The 17,939-nt window shown below is 37.0% G+C and overlaps 1 long non-coding RNA gene across 2 annotated transcripts; it reads right to left on the minus strand.

The window, feature by feature from the left end:
- Positions 1 to 5,156: 5,156 nt before the first annotated feature.
- On the minus strand, positions 5,157 to 15,988 carry LOC117319418. Of its 2 annotated transcripts, XR_004530725.1 has the most exons (6): positions 15,351 to 15,988; positions 14,505 to 14,660; positions 11,613 to 11,720; positions 9,607 to 10,339; positions 7,614 to 7,703; positions 5,157 to 6,621 (listed from the first exon to the last, which is right to left on the minus strand). It is a non-coding gene; the product is annotated as an uncharacterized LOC117319418 (long non-coding RNA). The 2 variants fall into 2 exon arrangements; XR_004530724.1 differs by lacking the exons at positions 5,157 to 6,621; positions 7,614 to 7,703; positions 9,607 to 10,339; positions 11,613 to 11,720 and adding exons at positions 11,859 to 12,777; positions 12,872 to 13,196.
- Between the last annotated feature and the right edge of the window lie 1,951 nt (positions 15,989 to 17,939).

Here is a 17,939-nt window from a genome sequence, read left to right on the forward strand (position 1 = left end):
CATGGACCAAAGTAGAGAGTATACAGGTTTTTATATGCATATATATTATGTAGTGATAATGTGCAAGTGGAAAGCATCTCACATTGATACTACTGATGACCTATTCGACTTGTGACCTTTGGTGACTTATAGAGACCAACCAACCAATTGTTTTCCCATAGACTTTAGTGTTAACGTTTTGGAGTATTTCATTCAAATTCTTGAATTGAATATGACAATTATGGTTTATAACAAAAGTTTAGGGTCTGATATAACACCTAATCAAAAAAAAAAGTTGGGTCCTTCAGCTCAAATTTTCTCCAGGGTAGCCATTTTGAAAATAGGTGAATTTTGCAGTGAAAATTCTCAAAAATCTTAAATGTTTACATGTTTATTATTATTACCTGAACTTTGGGAAAAAATCAATCAGACTTACGAAATTTATATCAACATTTCTTATTGATAGTTACCTATCAGGCTACATATCTATTTTCTCACTTCATAACATACTGGCCAATCAGTGGCTCCCAGACATTTTATCCTTGGCTCAACGTTCTATACACCGGGGCTGTTTCAAAAATGTATTTTTTCAATTGGTTGGTTGTTCCCTATATATCACTCTTCACATTGTTCTATGTTGTGACTTGTGCAAATGAAAAGTAGGATAACATCTAGGATGAACACCATATGCTGCAACATTAGGTCAGTGACGTACTTTTCAAGTAATAATGATCGATAGGACAACAGAAATTGAAATCTAGGATGATAATTACATGCCAATAACAAATATTGCAAAATTAGGTCACTGTGACCTACTTTTACAATAATTATATTAGTATTACAGAAATGGATATCTAGGATGAGAAAAGCATGCTGATAGCAAATACAGTGGAACTTCGTTAACTCGAACTCGGATAACTCGAATACCCCGCTTAACTCGAAGTACCTCGCCGGTCCCGGCCGAATTCTCTCTTTATCTTAGTAAAAAAAACTCGGATAATTCGAATTCGGATAACTCGAAAAACTCGGATAATACGAAGTAAAAATTTGGTCCCAACAATAAAAATCCTACTTGAAATGTTCGAATAACTCAAAGTATAATTTTCGTCGATCGGTGGCAAACGCCGACATTTTTTAAGAGCTAAATTCCGTTTGTAATACTGAACATATCGGCACTACTAACCTACATGCTATTATAAGTGTTTCATAAATTCATAAAAGAAATTGTCGGTTGAATCTTATAACAACAAGTCGTGGTGATAAAAAGTACTGCTTTACTTACATCAGGTAATTTCCCAAGACGGTCGCCGATATCAGTACACACGATAGTCAACAACTCATCTACCCGTTCGCTCAAGCGGAACTAATCTCTGACACACCGGTAGATCTACCCGGCTGATGTTTTTACAGGTGTAGAAATGACACAGTCACCGGCGCCTATTAAATCTTTAAACTGCTGAAACAATAGCGTAATTACGGCCGAGGTGTTCAGAGTACAACTGTAACGGTCAGTGCTGTCTATTAAATCGGATAAAACGCCAACTCAGTTACAGTAACATTTTATACGCACATGCGCAGCCCAACTTCCGGTGCTAATACACATGGAAATGGCGTGGTTATCAATAAAAAGTAAGTAGGCCGATCAAACAGTATTTTATATATGTCCAATAAAAGGTAATGGTTCTGATACGTTTTGTATGCAATCTGTGTTAAACTTAAACGGTTATTTGTTTTGACATTAATAACTTGTTATTTTGTCGAATTCCGTTTTATCGTTTACCTTTTGCAAACATGACTTGCACATCAGATCGTTATTGAAGTGACTAAGTGAAAGAAACTTTATCGTGACTGTATATCGGCAAAACTACACCAAATTACAAGTGACATAACAAAACATTACATATATATTTACATGTATTGACCAGTTTTCACACTAAACTGATGAGCGACAGAGCGAAGTTATAATGATTATATAATGTTGACAAATATTGACCAAACTTTTCACCAAAAATGATAACTCGCTTAATTCGAACACTCGGATAACTTGAAGTTTTTTCGTGGTCCCGTCGACTTCGAGTTAACGAAGTTCCACTGTATTGCAAAATTAGGTCACTCACCTACTTTTCCATAATAATATTAGGGCAATAGAAATGGACATCTAAGATGAGTAAAAGCATGCCGATAACAAATATTGCAAAATTAGGTCAGTGTGACCTACATTTTCAATAATTATATTTTGGCAACAAAAATTGAAATCTAGGATGATAATTGCATGCCGATAACAAAGATTGCAAAATTAGGTCACTGTGACCTACTTTTTCAATAATTATATTAAGACTACAGAAATGGATATCTAGGAGAACGGCATGTCAATAGCAAATATTGCAAAATTGGGTAACTGTGACCTACTTTTTCAATAATTATATTTTTGGGCAACAGAAATTGAAATCTAGGATGATAATTGCATGCTGATAACAAATATTGCAAAATTAGGTCACTGTGACCTTTTTGAATCACAGTGGCTATAATTACTATATTTTTAAGGTGGTATGTCACTTTAGGGCCCTGCTGGACCCTTATTAGGGCCCACAAAATTATAATACTTACATTTTGAAAAAGAAGAGACATGGGGCTATTAGATGCAAAAAGATTTTTTGAAATCGGAAACAAAAAAATTTTGGACTCAAATAAGGCCCTAGAATGGGTCCCTTTGGAATGCTGCAGTGACTTTATCCATTGACTGATCAAGCAGAAACTTTGGGGCTAACAGAATGAAATATGTGCCATTTGAACGAAAAAAGAATTTTTAAAATCGGAGACAAAAAGTTTTATCGCCAAAAAAAACACCAGGCTTTTTTTAGGGCTGAAAATGTTTTCGGCTCCGATTTCAAAAATTCTTTTTTAGATTTACAAAGACTGTTTAGAAACTAAAATCCACCAAGGTTGAGTTCGATAGGACTTTTATTAAGGCAAGCAAGCAAGGTCAAAGTTGAAAAACATCATTTTTAGACCTTTTTTCACAAAAATATTTTTTGGCCCCAATTTCAAAAATTCTTCTTGTGTTGGATAGCCTGTTACGTACTGAGTCCAAAAATGTAAATCATCCCTTCCAGTGACCTATAATAAAGTCACAGCAGAGGATCGAATTTGGAAAATTGGGGGCCGGATTTGACCTTGACCCCCATCGTTACTATGAAAGTTAGAATTTTTTGTTTATGTGTCTAGAAAGCACATTTATTGCCTTTTCTATCAGGCAGTTGCAAATGACTCAGATGATGACATTGATGATGATGATGATGATGTGTATGGTTATGTACTGGACTGAAGTCCGGACAATTAGTAACATTGCATATAATTTTGGTTGTTGTATTAGTGCTCCCCTTTCTTGGGATTGTATAGTTGTGTCTTCCATCACTTTTTCTCTCCATTATATATAGGCTACCTTAGACAAAGTCCTAGATACTGCTTTACCCTTTTGTCTGACATTTGTCCGTAATTAGTCAATATAGAGATACAACAGTCAATATAGATACATCAGTCAATATAGAGATAACGGTCAATATAGAGATACATCAGTCAATATATAGAGATACATCAGTCAATATAGAGATAACGGTCAATATAGAGATACATCAGTCAATATAGAGGTAATGGTCAATATAGAGATACATCAGTCAATATAGTGATAAGTTCAGTCAATATAGAGATACATCAGTCAATATAGAGATACATCAGTCAATATAGAGATAACGGTCAATATAGAGATAACGGTCAATATAGAGATAACGGTCAATACGGTCAATATAGAGATAACGGTCAATATAGAGATACATCAGTCAATATAGAGATACATCAGTCAATATAGAGATAAATCAGTCAAGATAGAGATACATCAGTCAATATAGAGATACATCAGTCAATATAGAGACACATCAGTCAATATAGAGGTAACGGTCAATATAGAGATACATCAGTCAATATAGTGATAAGTTCAGTCAATATAGAGATACATCAGTCAATATAGTGATAAGTTCAGTCAATATAGAGATAAATCAGTCAAGATAGAGATACATCAGTCAATATAGAGATACATCAGTCAATATAGAGACACATCAGTCAATATAGAGATACATCAGTCAATATAGAGACACAACAGTCAATATAGAGATAACGGTCAATATAGAGATACATCAGTCAATATAGTGATAATTCAGTCAATATAGAGATACATCAGTCAATATAGAGATAACGGTCAATATAGAGATAACGGTCAATATAGAGACACATCAGTCAATATAGAGATACATCAGTCAATATAGAGATAACGGTCAATATAGAGATACATCAGTCAATATAGAGATACATCAGTCAATATAGAGATAACGGTCAAGATTGCGGTGTTGTAATTTGATACACCTGAAGTAAGGAAAAAGAACAGATTCAAAAATATAAAGATTCAAATTAATTTATTCAACAGAACAAGTGTGAAAAATACCAGTACAGTACATTGGAATTGTACACAACTAATTAATTGCAACCACAAAGTACCAAATTAATAATTCAAATCTCACACATTTACAATGCTCTGCCCACACAGTTCCAAATAAATATTTGGACTTTGAAGAAAAATGTCATTTACATGAGATGGACATCTACATGTATATACAACAACATACTCACTCACTCTATAAACCATTACCATAAAAAATAATCTACCCAACACACCAACATCACAGATATATGAACATGTGTAATATTCCATTGTAAAAATAAATCCACAAATGCCACTTAAATCAATACACTCCTTACACAACTACATCAATGTGGCATTCCATCACAATAATAATACACAATTCTACAATTCATACGGTTACACTGTAAACACATATCAAACCACAATTGTAAAATCAATTCAACAATTCCCCCCCCCCCCCCCCCCCCCCCCCCCCCCCCACGATACCTTTACTAAGTCAGGATTGATGATTTCTACTGATAGACTATTAATACATGACAATTTTATTGAACTGAATTAATTTACTTGTAACAGGAGTGTGTTGGGCCCAGTTTATGCATGTAAACAGCACCCAACTCGCCCTGGCCTGTGTATACCGATGTAACCCAGTTCGATTGGGTATTACGTACTTGTTTGTTGGGGAGAGGAAGAACAGACACTTGAATAACAGTTAACAATTTATTATGAATAACATAAATATTTACAACAATTAACACATGAACAGAGACAATCAGCCTAGGCCTAGCCAACCAATAATACTACATTCTACATATACCGACCCCCCATACCCGACAATAGCTACAAAACTTAACCCATCCCAGCCCACTCCTTAAAGTTATTTACCTAAAACTTAACCTAACTATAAATACCTGAGAAGAGAAAGTGACAGCATGCAGGAACTCAATCCGCCAGACTGCCCAGTATACAAGTAAAAGCCTGAATTTATCACCCAATACGAAACTAAACAACCAATCACAACACAGGACACACAGAGGTACACGGGTAAGACGGACTCCCACGAGAAAGCAAGCGACAACTACACGACAAAAACATCAACACAGACAGGGCATGTGATTGGAGTACAACAACGGTCACAGTGACAGGTACACACACACAATACACAACATAGAGAAAAGCTTGACTAGTCAGCTTACCCTGACAACATACAAACAGGAACATCCCCCGCTACACACCTCCCTTCTTTGAAAAAGTAAGTCCCCGTTTGAACAACATTGATTTAAACTTGAAATATATATAACATTTGTAAAGTCTCAACAGTGAAACAAAATCAACGTTTATCAAATAGTAATCAAAGTTAACAAGTGTATAGTAAATATCAACAAATATAACCAATAACAAAAATAAACTTTACCCTGCCTGAGCAGAATTATATAGTATATATACAAACAGAGATCAGAGTTCATATAATGTTGTACCCTATATTTCACCCGATCACAATCAGAATATCTGTATTTGTAATAAACTGTCCATCAAAATAAACTATCACTGATATTAGACGGCTAATCCTCCATCAGGTCCAGGTAGTCTAGGTCCCCTGTCTCGATCCTGGTTTCCTCCCTGGTGGATCCCAGTCCATGAGTTACAGTGGTTGCTATGGGCTTCCCCTCTTCGTCTCTCCGGAATCTCACCTCCTGATCCCTGCACTGATGTACAAAAGAAGTCTCCAAAGGCCCTAAGCCAGCCCAAGCAGCCATATGTCTCCTCTGCTGGACACTCTCCCAATACGCTGTTAAACGCTCGGGGACTGGTCTCAGAGGAATCAGGACTCCCCCTGTCGGGATGTACTTCCGGTTTGGTCCTTCCACCCCCTCTGTTGCCTTCACTGCCACCTTGGCCTCCTTTGTGGACTTCTGATGCCTCCACACATAGGGACTTATGAGTTGCGGAACACAATACTGGGTAAAGGTTCACAGGGTACACTGGTACTTGACCAGTTCTGCCCGGTGTTTATCCACCCAATGGATCCTCATCCGCTTGTATGTTCTAAAGAACCACAGGCTGGCACTGGACACTGCATGCTCCCTTCAACCCACCATATCCGGTCATTATCCAGCTCATTTTGTTCACCGCTTTCCACAGTTAGTTGGAGCAAATCCATCACTAGTTATCTGTTAATATATAATTAATAGCAAGTGCATTTAAAGTGAATAATTCATGTAACAATTTTTTATTTTCCTATCTATTCTGGGGTGAATATTTGTTTTGGCTTAATAATTTCGCCCAGCTCTAGTCCTCACAGGAGTAGTTACCTCCCTTGGACAATCAACATTATGGTCCTTATATGACTCTGTATCCTTCCCTATCATCTTCCCCCTTTTCCTCTAACCCTGGTTCCTCCACATCTAGTGGCACTATCCCTGATCCCTTGTCTACCCATGCTTGAGGCTCTGACTCTCCAGTGTAAGGTTTGACATGATCTACGCGGACTGTAATTGGACGATGTTTTGGGGTTTTCTGTATCTCACATGTAACCTCTGATAGTTTCCTAGTTACTTTGTAGGGTCCTGTCCATCCCATTCCCAGTTTGTTATTAAGCCCCAGGGAGTACACGCCAAATGTAATCCCCCACTGTATATCTTCTGGCTTTAAAACCCCTATCAAAATAATTTTTCTGCCGTGCTGCTGCAACCCCCAAGTTCCACCTAGCTACATTGAAAGCCTCTCTCATTGCCCCTTGGAGCCAGTCCACATACATATTATGGCAGCAGACTTCAGCCCCTGTTGGCAATCCTACCATTATGTCCAAAGGCAAATTTATCTCCCTTCCCAACATAAGAAGATTTGGGCTACACCCTGTACTGACATGAGGAGGTGACTTCTGGATTTTATAATTGATATCAGTCTGTAAGACTTTATTTTAGGACCTGTCCAACCCTGTCTTAATTCATTACTGACAGTAGGAGGATACAACCTCCACACAAAATCCCCTTTATCATATTCCCTCTCCTTTGACCAATAGTCGTAACACATTTTACATTACCGCCCTCCCTAATTCCTTTTAATGCACAAACTTGTCCCCATGACACATACTCTATTTAACATCTCTGTGAGTTTAGGACTACACTTGGAACATACAGGAAAATAAGTTTTCAATTCTTACGTCAGAAGTATATATCATCGATATCTGCCAACCGATTAGTCTGGGAGACAGCTTAATCCTCGGACAGCTACATGTATCTGCTGAGAAATTCTGAAAAAGTGAAATTCAAATAATGTATTGTTTATTACAATTTATATATTAAATATTGAAATTGTATTAAAGGCGTTTTGGTTTTTTATTGATTATCTGAATACTCTTTCTGAAGAGAAATAATGGGACTTGTCCCAAATTAAGGGGAGATCATTCATGACAGAAACGGTTACACCCTTAACAAATATTATAAAGATATAAATATTTTGAAAGAAAACAGATCAGCCAATCTTTGTGCATTATCAAAGTTATCTGAAAGAGGACTCCAGAGCTGTTTTGTATACTGATTAAAAAGATGACAGAGAAAAGGGGCACCTGTACTGAGGAAAGGAGACACTGACTGAGATAGGGTCAACTGCTGCCAGCAACATGGCGAAAATGAGAGTCACTGACAGAGAAACATACTATCTATATTAGAATTGTGTTATTAAAGAAACATTATATATACAAATAAAGAAAAGTCTATCTAAAAGTGACCACTTTACAAGTGATCATTAACAGGAAAGCAACAAGAGGCCCATGGGGCCTGTATCGCTCACCTGGTTGGATTAGACCAAACGTCGAAATATGTTCATATTCAATTTGTTTTATTTGTAAAACTCTAACAATGCTATATATGGTTATAGTGTGGGAATCCAAACTGCTTTAAAGATTAATGAAGTCCAGAGTCTCTAAGGTCTGAAAGATATCAAGAATTGTTTATAGAACATGCATTCATCACTTTATGACTAGTAGCGATTTAAAGGAATAACCTCTATTTTAGGTATTGGGCCCCACCCCTTTGGCCCCTCCAGGGTCAGAGCCACCATTTATGCAAAATCTGTTCCCCTTCCCCCAAGGATGTTTCTGACCAAATTGGGTTCAAATCCATTCATAAATTTATGACAAGTAGCGATTTAAAGGAATTACCTCTATTTCTCCTATTGGGCCCCACCTCTTTGGCCCCTCAGGGGTCAGAGACACCGTTTATGCAAAATCTGTTCCCCTTCCCCCAAGGATGTTTCTGACCAAATTGGGTTCAAATCCATTCATAACTTTATGACTAGTAGCGATTTAAAGGAATTACCTCTATTTCCCCTATTGGGCTCCGTCCCTTTGGCCCCTCGGGGGTCAGAGTCACCATTTATGCAAAATCGATTCCCCTTCCCCCATGGATGTTTCTGACCAAATTGGGTTCAAATCCATTCATAACTTTATGACTAGTAGCGATTTAAAGGAATTACCTCTATTTCCCCTATTGGGCTCCGCCCCTTTGGCCCCTCGGGGGTCAGAGTCACCATTTATGCAAAATCGATTCCCCTTCCCCCAAGGATGTTTCTGACCAAATTGGGTTCAAATCCATTCATAACTCTATGACAAGTAGCGATATAAATGAATTACCTCTATTTCCCCTAATGGGCCCCACCCCTTTGGCCCCTCGTGGGTCAGAGTCACCATTTATGCAAAATCTGTTCCAATTCTGCCAAGGATGTTTCTGGCCAAATTCTGGTCAAAATCCAATTAGAACTTTTTGACCAGTAGCGATTTGAAGCAAATGTTGACGGCCGGACGGACGGCCGGACGGACGACGGACGCCGCGCCATGGCATAAGCTCACCGGACCTTTGGTCCAGGTGAGCTAAAAAGGCTAACAAAACAAAAACTGAAACAAAGTACCAACTATACAAGTGTAACGGAACTGGACTGGGTTGATCTAGAGAATCTGGCTAGTGTTCGGAGGTCCCGGGTTCGAACCCCGGTCTGGCCGTACATTTTTCCTCTCCTATTACACAAGAAAGGGTATGCTCCTTACAACAAAGGTGGACATATTACAAGACATCTACTAAGAAACTCCGAAACAAAGTCTACCTTGAGACTGGACAAGAACATGCATGATGAAGTTTTTGATTCACCTGCGTCCTCACCTGTAAATGACAGCTCTGTGTACAGATTTCTGTGTACAAGACGGGGAACCACCAAACAGACACTCAGGTAAGAAAATCTTCAAAGACCTGAAATACAATGATCATACATCTTTAATAGGAATATAATGACAAAATTAAGTTTGTTTAATATATATAAATGTATAACTATCTAACTTCATTGATGTTACATAATTATAATATACAAAATGAAATCATATTATATATTTTAGTAATACTTGTAAAGCTCACTTGAGTAAAATATAGGTATTATAATTAATAGAATTATCTCATCTGAGCAAAGTTCTATGTAATAAAGAAAAAGAAACTTAAATCTGATCTGAGCTGTATTCCATGTATACACTAATGCATGGATTATTTGGTTTGGTTTGTTTATATCCTATTAACAGCCAGGCACATTTAAGGACGTGCATGGTTTTCAAGGGGGAGGAAAGCTGGAGTACCCGGAGAAAAACTACCGACCTACGGTCAGTACCTGGCAACTGCTCCATGTAGATTTCAAACTCACAACCAAGAGGTGGAGGGCTAGTGAAGACTGTGACCTAATTTTCTCACCTGTAGAAATCTGTGATGTAATTTTCTCACCTGTAGAAATCTGTGACCTACTTATCTCACCTGCAGAAGTCTGCAACCTGTTTATCTCACCTGTAGAAGTCTGTGACCTATTTATCTCACCTGTAGAAGTCTGTGACCCAATTATCACACCTGTATATGTCTGCAATTATATATTGTATAAAATGTATATTCTAAAATGCAGAATGATAACGTTTTGGCATAGCTTGATAAACTCAAATAAACTCTCAAGTAATATTGATAGATTAATGTATACTTTACAGGAAACTGGATCTATGTCATGTAAATGGCTCTTATACATTAAAGATATTTTATCTAAATCTGGCTTAAACTATGTATGGATTTACCAATCAATTTGTTCCTTTTCAAGAGATGAAATAAAGAGTTTAGTTAAAAGTAGATTGCAGGATCAGTTTATTCAGAAATGGTTTCATAATATTGATAATTCTTCAAGAGGAAAAACATGTTCTATATTTAAGACACAATTTGGCATAGAAAAGTATTTGTTACAGCTAAATGAAAAAGATAGAAAAATTATGTGTAAATTTCGATCCTCTAATATTAAACTACCAATAGAATCAGGACGATGGCTTGGTATACCTCGTCACGAGAGAATTTGTAATTTGTGTATATCAGATATTGGTGATGAATTTCATTATATATTTAAATGTGAACATGAATCTATAATATGTTTGAGAAAGAAATACATTCCAAAATACTACTATACTTATCCGAGTCGAGAAAAATTGCAAGGGGTGTTCACTATATTTAATCATAAAGTTTATATAAGAATGTGTAGATTTATAGAAAAACTAAGTAAACTGATTTTAAAGTGATTTTTGTACGAAGCAGTGCTCCTCCATTCTTTAAAATTCTGTAATGTTCTTTGTAATTATCACAAATTTATATTGTATAAAATATAGTAAGATTGTATAACTGTACGCCATGTATCATTGTTATTATGTATATGTGACCTCTTGTTACACACATTAGTGTGTCAGAGTGATGTCAATAAAACCTTGAAACCTTGTAACCTTGCAACCTACTTTTCTCACCTGTATATGTCTGCAACCTACTTATCTCACCTGTAGAAGTCTGTGACCTAATTATCTCACCTGTAGAAGTCTATGACCTAATTATCTCACCTGTAGAAGTATATGACCTAATCATCTCACCTGTATATGTCTGCAACCTACTTATCTCACCTGTAGAAGTCTGTGATCTAATTATCTCACCTGTAAAAGGCTATGACCTTATTATCTCACCTGTAGAAGTCTATGACCTAATTATCTCATCTGTAGAAGTCTATGACCTAATTATCGCACCTGTAGAAGTCTATGATCTAATTATTTCACCTGTAGAAGTCTGTGACCTAATTATCTCACCTTTAGAAGTCTATGACCTAATTATCTCACCTGTAGAAGTCTATGACCATGCTCCAGGTGTTTACATTTGTACCCCTCCAGTTTTGCTCGCATGCTGACCTTTTTATGCTGCAGTTGTGTCAAGTCTGTGGCTATCATCTGAAACACATTTGTTGGTGTGGCATTTCCATTTAAAGTTTGTGACACAACATAATCTATAACATTATAAATAAAATGAAGGTAATCATTGTACAATATTGTGGCCCACTTTTACCTGATAATAACCACAGATTTATGTTTGCTGTCTCTGCTGATTTAACACAATTATTTTACTTTTGTACAAAAGTATCTTTATGATATACTAAAACAAGATGTCTAGAGAGCCTGTATCGCTCACCTGGTTTATTTGATCAAACTTCAAAATAATGCTCATGTTAAATTCGTTATTTAGCTGTATTTGTTGAAGTATAACAATGCTATATATATGGTTATGGGGTGGGGATCTCAACTGCTTCAAAGATATAACACAGAAACGAAGTCAAACTCAACATGATTGTGTTTAAAGAAACTAAGTCCCTTGGGGTGGGGAAAGGCCCCTGGGCCTTTTTCTACATCAGGAGTGGGTTCATCTCTTGATGTCCAGCACTACTGCATATGGTTAAGGATGGGATCTGAATGGTTTTAAAGATATAACAAAGAAACATGAAATTAAAATCCAACCACCAAGGGAATCGTTATCACTGAAATATCAATGTCATGCATTTCTTAGTTCCTGAGAAGAAGTAATTTCAATATTGCCGAATGGACCCCTTTTGGCCACACCCCTCAGGCCGCAACCCTCAGGTCACTGCTCCTCACCCCCCACCATTCAGGCCCCACCCCTCAGTCCCATCATTTGTATAAATTTGAATGCCTGCAGTCACATAGAGGTACTTACTAACAAATTTGGTTAAATTCTGATCTGCGGTTTAAGAAGAAATTGAAGTTATTGATGGATAGACGCCAGACGACGGATGCCACTCTATGGAAAAAGCTCACCTTGATCCTTTTGACCAGGCGAGCTAAATTAAACCACATAGTATGGTTATACTTAACAAGATGAACTGCACTTTATTAATGTTGATGTTGATATATACCTCAAAACCCTAACATCTGACTCTCCACACCTTGACCTTTCACCCAACAAACCCTTACTTTTGACCCGCCATGTCTTGACCTTTAACCCTCAAAACCTTGACCTTTCAGTCTCCATACTTTGACATCTCACCTTGCAATTATAAACCCTGACTTTTGGCTCTCCAAGCCTTGACCTTTAACCCTCAAAATTTTGACCTTTCACTCTCCAAACCTTGACATTTTTACCTTGCAAACCTTGACCTTTAATTCTTCAAACCTTGACATTTGACCCTCCAGGCTTTGATTTTTCACCCCCACTTGACATTTAAGTCTCAGTATTGTGTACATCACCATGGCCTAATGTCCCACTTACGGTACATCCATCCTTTGATGGTACAGCTTTGTCTGTTATTCCTGGCATTTCACACGATGGAAGAGATCCTTAAATCAGACCTTGGGGACTGGAATGTGTACCAAGGATCAGGATTGTCTAACTTGACCAAATATGGGGATGGATTCCTGGACAAAAGTTTGATTCATTAGGAATGACTGGATTAAGTTGTAGATACAAACCTGCTACACAATTTAAAACCTAACATTTAACAGGTTTAAAGCATTATAAGGATATGACAGGTCTCCATGCTGCAATACCGGATGTTTACATGCACAACCAGTGCTATTTTGGGAAAATACCTGGTCATCCTGCATAGTACAGCAAATTAAGTATATTCTGACAGTTTGAAATATATACTTCAAATAAATATCAGATATGTCAACATTACATCTAAACATTTCAACCAAAATACCATTACAAGAGGGCCAATGGGCCCTAACGGTCACCTGAGGTGTTATATATAAAAGTCTTTAATTTTAGCATATCTAACTCGTGTGACCTAGAGGCTAAGGTAATTCATTTGAACAAACTTTGTAGCACTTCATACATGCATATACATGTAGCAAGGACAATATCCGGCCTCTGGGCCTCTTGGTTATTAAGAAGAGGTCAATAAAAGCTTTTAGCATGTTTGAACCCTGTGACCTTGAATGTAGGCCAAGGAACTGTATCAGTTCATGCCAGCATGCTACAGGGCCAATATTAGGTTTCTGGACCTCTTGGTTATAGTGCAGAACTTGTTTTAAAGATTTTAGCATATTTGAACCCAATGAACTTGAATGAAACTCAAGGTCATCCAATGAACAAACTTAGTAGACCTTCATCCCAGCATGCCACATACCCAATATCAGGTCTCTGGGCCTCTTGGTTATCAAGAAGTTGATTAAATATTTAACATATTTGATGCAGCTGTGACTTTGAATGAAGGTCAAGGTTATCCATTTGAATATACTTGGTACCCCTACATATCAGCATGCTACTAACAGGGCTCAAAGTGGCACCTATTTTAGTGGCCATGGCACCTTAAATTAACCATTGGCGACCATTTATTAACCTATAAGGCATCTGCATGGCCACTAAAATGATTGTGTAAATTTGTATTTGGCTCAATCTTTCAAAGGTTGCAGTCAAAGCTAAAAAGACAGTCTACGTCGAAAAAGTTACAGAGAGCTATTACACTGATCTAAAGAATTGAAACTTTTTTGTTTTTGATTTAAGACAGCAAAGCCAGGCAACTTAATTTTCAAATTGGCACCTTGATTGTATGACTTGGTAGACAAATAGGCCACCTGGTAAAAATATCCACTTTGAGCCCTGCTACAGACCTAATATTGGGTATCTAGGCCACTTGGTTATCAAGAAGTCATTTAAACATTTTAGCATATTTGACCCATGACCTTGTATGAAGGTCAAGGTAATTCATTTGAACAAACCTGATAGCCCTTCATCCAAGTATGCTACAGACACAATATCAGGTCCCTGGCCTGTTGGTTTTGAGAATTGATGACTAGGGTTCAGGATCTCGTTGAATATAGAGTTATTCCCCTTTGTCTGAGAGTGCACTACCAAACTCCACATGACTAGTTTACCTGAAAATACAAACAAATATAAATTCACAGACAGCACAGTTTTTTTTACAGAATTATTTCATGTTTGGTACACATGATTCAATCCTACCAGTAAATTTCATGATCAAATGACTTTCGGTTAATTATATATATATATATATAATAAGCTATAAATGTTGTACTACTCAATATAACTATTTTCAAGATTGATAACAAAGGTGAAATGAGCATAATTAAATGTGCTGGGATTCCAAGCAATATAAAAATCCTGAGACCCAAGCCTGCCCAGTCCGTCATCAAAGCCTGCATGGAGACCAATGTACTATGCAGATCCTGATCATGACAACTACACATACAGGTTCATCAGCCAATTGATGCGGAAAGACTATGGGACAACGCACCAAGAGTGGACAGGATATCTGAAATCAAATTCCTAGAACTCAAAGATTGGTTTGGTTCATTTTTTTAAATGTCCTATTAACAGCCAGAGTCATTTAATGATGTGCCTGCTTTACGAGGTGAAGGAAAGCCGGAGTACCCGGAGTACAGTCAGTACCAAGCAAGTGGCCCATGTGGGTTTTGAACTCTATTCCCAGAGTTGGAGGGCTAGTGATAATGTGTTGGGACACCATAACCACTCGGCCACCGTGGCCCCCAAAAGAACTCAAAGCAATGGGGACGGGGTTGGTCAGAGAGACTAGGTTGTAATACCTGCCAATGTGTCATCTTTTGGCTGAGGTCTGTAGGTTCAGAAATCACATCTTGTTCAACAAAGTCAAGAGACTGGTTTCTGTGAGCAAAAAGGCAATATGTCACAAACTCAGACAGTAGGAAATTTCATAAAGCATCAAGGCCAACTTTGCATAAGGAGATCTATATACATGTGTCATTCGAGGAACCAGGCCCCTGTGCTAACTTATCAATCAGGAATGGACAACATAAATTCATCAACTAGTGTTCATTGATAAGTTACAGCAAATAACTGTGTTAAATATGAATATGTGAACCATCAACTGTGCTTATAAAGTGTGCTAAAATAATAAACTGTGTTATATTTACACTTCATTGAAATATTTCTAATGTTATGTAATTATTGTGTACATATAATATTAAACTCTGATTAAATATTTAATCTTACTTTATATTTGATGTTTATTTTATTTTACCGATAGAAATATACAACTTTTTAAGGCCTTTACAAGTTGGTGTGTTCTCTGCAGATCTGTCTATTGTTCATGATGTGGGTTTCTCAATTATTTCATCATTACTGAATAAATTTGATAATTTTTGTTCTCCTAACACAAGCGGTGTTTGCATGAATACCGTTACACACAATACATGGGTAGCCTATGTCATTTTCTGATCCAAATGAGTAGCATGTGTGCCCACCCCTGGCATCAGTCACTACTCTTACTATCATCAACATTGACCCCATCAAGGTGTTTATTGCCCTTTACCATACAATAACAGACCCTCCCCAAATCTATCGCTTTCCGTTACACAAGCCTCAGAATATCACTCACCACGACGTCCATAGACACGTTGTCATCATTCTGACAGTGAGACTTGTCCGTGAACATCACGCGGCTCCAATGGGCCAAATGACACTGATTAGGTACATGTGTCAGCAGCCATTGCCTTTGAAGTTGGTGTCGCTTTTGTGTAAGTGCCGGACCAGCATAGGGATGTCATCGCTTTAAATAAACTCCAGCAAACTTGATGTGACGTCTCCGTCTAAAAATTGATTATGGAGGTGAGAAAGACATATATGCCTCTATCTTGGCATTGCAATATTACAAGATATTGTTGTATCATGTATACCCAGTACCATATTGCTGGGCTATGTGACGTTGCTAATGCCCCTGCATTATCAGAGCAATATGGCCTTACCCCTATCAACTCAATTTTGCTGTACAATCACTTCAAAAAGAAATATTTACTTTTTGCTTTTTTCTAAATCCTTACATGTTTAATATGTTGAAATGTATGACTTTGAAAATGAAATGGAATAAACTAAAAAGAAATATTGTGTAACTGATCTGTGGTAGCAGTACTGTGTACAGTAAAAATGCCCAATTCTGAAAAATATGGCAAATGTTTTAGATATGTGAACATTGCCAGTTAACCCTACAAATAACCTATAATAAAGTATATATGTATTTGTAATCTATACAACATTTGCAATTTTAATACAGCTCTGAAGGATAAGTAAACTATTTTTTTCTGTGTTTTTTAGAGCTGTTAATATCATGGTAACAACTTTAAAATAGCTTAAAAATTGCAAAATATTATGATGTTTGTGTTATGCCAGAAATGGCACCGAGATTGAAAATGGTACAATTATGTAAAACTACATAATTGAGAGTTTGTTTTGTAAATATCAATGTTTTTCATTTTCTATAATTCCCAGAAATATTCTTATTTCTGATAAAGTTTACTTAAATTTGATTTTGTAGTAATGATATACATGTAGACACTTGAATAGCATTCCAGATAGGTACAAGGTAAATAAAAAGATAAGATTTTTAATTCCCTAACAATGACCTCAATTGAGGTATACCTATTTTTAGACGTTAATTCGGTTACGTACGAATTTGGTTACAAACAAATCTGTAGCAGATGTTTGGTAACAAAACATCCATTAGGCAGTCAATTAGGCCACAGTGAGACACAATAGGGGTTAAGGTGTTGACAACCCCGGGGCTCACCAGCCATAATTGCAAACTTGTACTTTAAGGTGTTAGGTACGCTAAGCATTCGCGTTTCGACCCCTGGGAGCAACGGACAGCGAGGTTAGCGTGGGTCAAGTCACTTGAAGCTTGACCACCGAGAAATAAACATCGAAATTTAACCTCTGCTGTTTGTTCTCCTCAACAAAATCTAGCCTTAAGGGAATCTCCCTATTCAGTGTCAAGAATACGTCACCACATACGAAGAGGGCATAACATTTGACTCAAAATGATATTCTAGAACTACACAATTTTCTTTTTCTGTAAACTTTTTTAAAATTAAATATCTCTATCCTAAAGACAGAATTAATCTTGTTTTGACATATGTTGTACAAGAAGTTTTCTCGCTATCATACCTTGATTGTATATCGAGCCTCCATTTTTCGCTGAAGGCAAATCTAAATTTCCTGTGTAAAAACACTTTCGGAAAATCCGGAAATTTAAGATCCGTAACTAATTCAGTTATTTCAGTTTTAACAAGTGTGAAGTCTGTATGTACTACTTGATTACAGGAGTCACATATTTGCTTAACAAAAAATCACCCATGGCCAGGCTGTCCTACTGTAGTGTA

Source organism: Pecten maximus, unplaced genomic scaffold (assembly GCF_902652985.1).
Source record: "Pecten maximus unplaced genomic scaffold, xPecMax1.1, whole genome shotgun sequence".
Classification (NCBI taxonomy): domain Eukaryota; kingdom Metazoa; phylum Mollusca; class Bivalvia; order Pectinida; family Pectinidae; genus Pecten; species Pecten maximus.